The following is a 4,879-nucleotide window of genomic DNA, read 5'->3' as shown; positions in this document are numbered from 1 at the left end:
TGAGTGTTCAATATTGTTCTTAAGTGTAATGAGTGTTCAATTTTGTTTGTAAGTGCGACAAAAGTTTCATTGTCTTTTATCCTCATCAGGAATCCAACGTTATGAACGTAGTTATGCAACAACTTATTACTTACTTCTCAAAGAAGTTATAAACATGAATCACACCTACCATGCCAAAAGTAGTGTACGACATAAATGAATATGCGAATGATTAAACTCATACCTGAGTTAATGCCTACTGATGGCGTACCTCAATATCCTTTCCGCTTACCAATTCCCAAAGGCGCCAGTACTGCAACCTTTAGCTCTGATACCACTTGTCATATACCCCGATAACCTCGCATGTAAAAGTAGGGAGTTAGAATTTTTCATACAAATTACCACAAGTAATTAACCAATTCACAACTCCACAATTCATCATTAACCATTAAATACAATATTCATTAGTGCATCAAGTAAATTGCCATCAAAGACAGTAAATTACATAACCATTAACCACCACTGTGGTAGTGTAATAATATAAACTATCGCATGAATCCTTGCATCTATTTCATGATTTCCATAGCCATATTAACTAATCTCATATTTGGACATTATGATCATGCCATCAAATAAAGAACCATCAACATAAAGGATTCAACGTCATCCAACTGACACAAAAGGCAATCACATCAATCACACCATTTGAACACGGATATACCCTGGAAACCCCGTAGGGTGAAAACCAGCAAACGTTTAATCTTATTATTAAACGCTCGTGAGGGTTTTCACCCCTCACTCAATGGCTTATAAGGGATTCCATCCCTTAACCATTGTATTAAATTCTTTACAATGAATTATCATTAAGCTGTCACATAACCAGCTAAAAGCTAATATAATTTTCATGTACTCTTTTATTTACATACCGCCACATGCAACATTCCTTGTGGCATAATTGTTCTAGCAATGGACAATACTGCAGCTTGAACTCATCTGCATGGACGAATAATCCTTTCCTGCCAATGTCAAACATTACTTTCCTTTGGCACCAACCGCCAACTTTTCCTGTCAATGCTGTTGACAACAATCTTGGCAACAAGATTAGTTACAATATCAATAATCCATTAAACAACCTCTAAAAATGATCTTTTATCATCTACTCATCTTCATGAGCAAGCATCACATACTACTACTAGTACATCTATTCAAGTAAATTCTTGTTCTACTTTTCACAATGCTTATTCAAACTGGTGCATATCTCTCTCTAAGAGATCTAACCATTAGTTTACAAGTCCATGTTTCTTTCTAAAACATATAACACAAGGGTCAAGATTTATCATAGTTTTGCTAACATACAAAGGACACATCTCCCTAACACGATGACTGTTCTTTGAGCCATTAGCTTATCCTAATATCCCTTCTTTAGTATATGCAATGGACATAGTCTTTTAATGATGCAAGCATGGACTCATTAATTACTTCTTTAACCAAGAAAAGAGATAAATTAATCAATCTTTTACCATATACAATACCACATGCATTAACCTATTCTCTTCACAAAGAGAACATATAAAATCAATCATTCTTCTAATGCATGCACTAAAATTCTCTCTATAAGAATGCAAGTACTTATCTTTAGATCTGGGCATGAGTATTAAGAACTGTTTCCCTGCCATTGTTTGGCTCTGTCTCTTGAACAATTTCAGCGGTTCCACGTCTTTCTTTGTGGAGATTTAGGGAATGTCTGCACAAAGGGCAGGAAGAATGCAAGACAAGCCATGCATCGATGCATTCCAAATGGGAACGATGATTACAATTCGACAGCACTCTCACCTTTTCTCCTTCCGCAATTCAGCCAGGAAGATCAGACGATTTCGTCGGCTAGATCAACGATGTGACGGCATAGTCACAGGATTCAAATTCGAAATTGGTTATAACGCTTTTTGCTTTTGTGATGATGCCGCAAGACTGAAACAGACATTACCATGCCTCTTTTCCTTGAATCCTTTACAGTTCCATCTTTCAGTTAACAGAAAATGATGTTTCATCTTTAAGTGAGCACAAAATTACGGAATATGTGCATAGATGTAAACCACATGACGGAGGCACAATGCAAACATAGAGACCACACAAAAAGACAGACAATCCGTTGGCACGGCGTTGGCTTTGATGCAGCGCTGTAACCGATACGGTCAGTGCTTTACAAATCGCTCCTCGCCATCCGGAGAGAGGGGTAACAGTGGATAAGTCTACATCGGCCCGGTCCCTGAAGCATGGAAGCCATCTGAGAGACGAGTTGAGTCCGATCCCAACGACGAGGCACCTCTCTGGCATAGACTGCCCTCGTTTTTGCACGGTGAGGAAACAACTGGCTACGGTCCATACTAGACTTTTATTTCCACTTCTATTTCGGTTCACAATGACTCTAATCCACAGGCACGCAAGAATGACCATAATACTGATCCATAAAAAGACGTGACGATCCACAAAATGTGCCCAACATGCCGACATAGAAATATCACGAGCTCTGCATTAGTTTTCCCAAAGATTTTCAACCCTCCCGTAGAAAAGGAAGTAGTCCTCATATGCCCCTCCTTCCGATTTTTAAACGATGCCGGCTTCCTCCTTTCGAATAGGGAGATAGGGCCTTTATTTTGTCCCGTTACCACCGGTGCATCCGGTTCCCATCCCAAGATTCATCAGGTCGAGTTCGCTAGAGAAGGTGCACGGGAAAACGGAAATCCATAACTGCCCCCCCACCTCCGCATATTCGATCTCATCCCATTCCAATATCAAGAATCAGTTCTAAATGTTAAGGATCAGTTCCGAAACTAAATAACTATTCATAACTGATAATTATGATGAGTTACGTGAGGGATATGACATTGGGGGACAATGATCTTAGGACTTTTTCAACCACAACAGCCTCTTTTATTTCTTCACCCAAGTTTTTCATGCAATTGACAATCTCATCTACCCGAAGGAAATAGTTAGCCACACTTTCATCATTATACATTCTGAGATTCTCATACTGAATCCTGAGGGTTTGAAGTTTTGCACGTTTTACCTGTTCATCTCCTTCGTAGCTCAAAACAATCTTGTCCCATATTTCTTTTGCGGATTTATATTGCATAACCTTCACGAACTCAGATTGAGATAGACATCCTAGAAGAGTATTGACTGCCTTTGCATTTGTTTCATATTTCTTCTTCTCAGCTGGATCTGTAGGAGTAGCTGATGGAAAAGTATACCCTGTTTCTATAATGTCCCATACTTCTGTACCCAAAGATTGAAGATAGGCAGTAACTCTTACCTTCCAATATAAGAAGTTTGTCCCATCAAAAATCGGTGGCCTGATTGATGCTTCCCTCTCATAGTTGCTCATGATGTTAGATCTTCCTTCAAGCGATCAAGCTTCTTCAGAAGGACCTGCTCTGATACCAATTGTTGGAAATAATACTGAGAGGGGGGGTGAATCAGTATTATTAAGTTCTTTTCAATAAATCTTCCTTATTTATACTTTGAATTATTCTTGTATGTCAGTACCATAAAATAATGAGCATGAACAAGAAAAACAGATAGTCACACCAAATAACACCAGATATAAGGTGGAAACCCAATGTGGGTGAAAACCACCTGCTGCAATATGTCTCTATCTTCTTTCAATTAGAAACTCCTTTTACAATGATTTTGTACTGGTGCAGTCCTTTACCAGTACGCAGGCTGCAACCTGCAGAGAGCTACAACTCTCTCTTGTTTTCGAGTCTCTCCTGGAAGGGAGCTACAACCCCCTACTACTTTTCTTTCAAGGACCGCTTTTCATAAATTTTCAAACTGGATCCAAGAATATCAAATAATCATCAAGTACATGCAAATTACCCAAACTCCTTATACAATCAACCAAGAATCACACAACTTCTCAGAATGCTATAAATAGAAAGATAGTACCAGAAATATAAACCCACAACTCTGCAGCAAGAGATAAAAGATAACCAACAAATGTTTTTAAGACAGATCCGCAGTTTTTCTTTATCTGGACTGCGAGGCTTCGCACTTCACCTTCTGCGTCTCTGCGTATCCTCGCAGAGAGCCTTCCACTTCGCCGCGTACCCACGCACAGTGTCTTCAATCGCGCCGCGTACTTTTACTGTGCCCCCGCACCTCGGCTTCTATCGCGCCGTGTAGCTACGCACCTACGGCTTCTGTAGCGTCGCGTTCTTTTACTGTGCCTCCGCAACTGACCCAGTATCACGCCGCATACCTTTACTGTGCTTCCGCACCTAAACCTCTATCACGCCGCGTACCACCGCACTGGTACTTTTGCTTCTCTGCGTACCCTCGCACTTTCTCTGTGTATCACCTGCGTTCCTCCGCACCGGAACTTCCGCTCTGCTGCGTACGCCCACACCTTGACAGTGAATGGTCTGCGTACCTCTGATTAGAACCCAATTAAATAGTCCTCCTATGTGCCACTGACAGTCAGATTCTCAGATCTGATCTTGTGCCCGATAGATCACGCTTTATAGATTCACTTTCAACTTCACTTTTATATAGATCAAGCTTTTAAACCGATAACCCAATATTTCAGATCTTAAGATATTCAATTTGCAAAGGTACATTGGCCAAGTGATCTCCTTCCCTATTTATAGTCAAGCCCTCATTCACACCATGGGGCAAAACCATCAAATAACCAAAACAAGGGATCCAAACCGGGGCTAAATTAGATCCTATACCACGGGCCAAAACCATAGGATCATGAACGACGGGCCAAATACCATGGGCCAAACATAAGAAAACCCACGTGAGCGCGCTTCTCTGCCTTGAAGTGAGTGAACTGGGGGACCACACCTTCTGAATGGGTAACCTGCGGGTATGACCGCATTTCCTGCACGGCGTGCCT

This window comes from Pinus tabuliformis, chromosome 4_1, assembly GCF_031772625.1.
Source record: "Pinus tabuliformis cultivar Carrire ecotype Pingquan chromosome 4_1, CPIR1, whole genome shotgun sequence".
NCBI lineage: Eukaryota > Viridiplantae > Streptophyta > Pinopsida > Pinales > Pinaceae > Pinus > Pinus tabuliformis.
Note: the sequence above shows the minus strand (reverse complement) of the source record.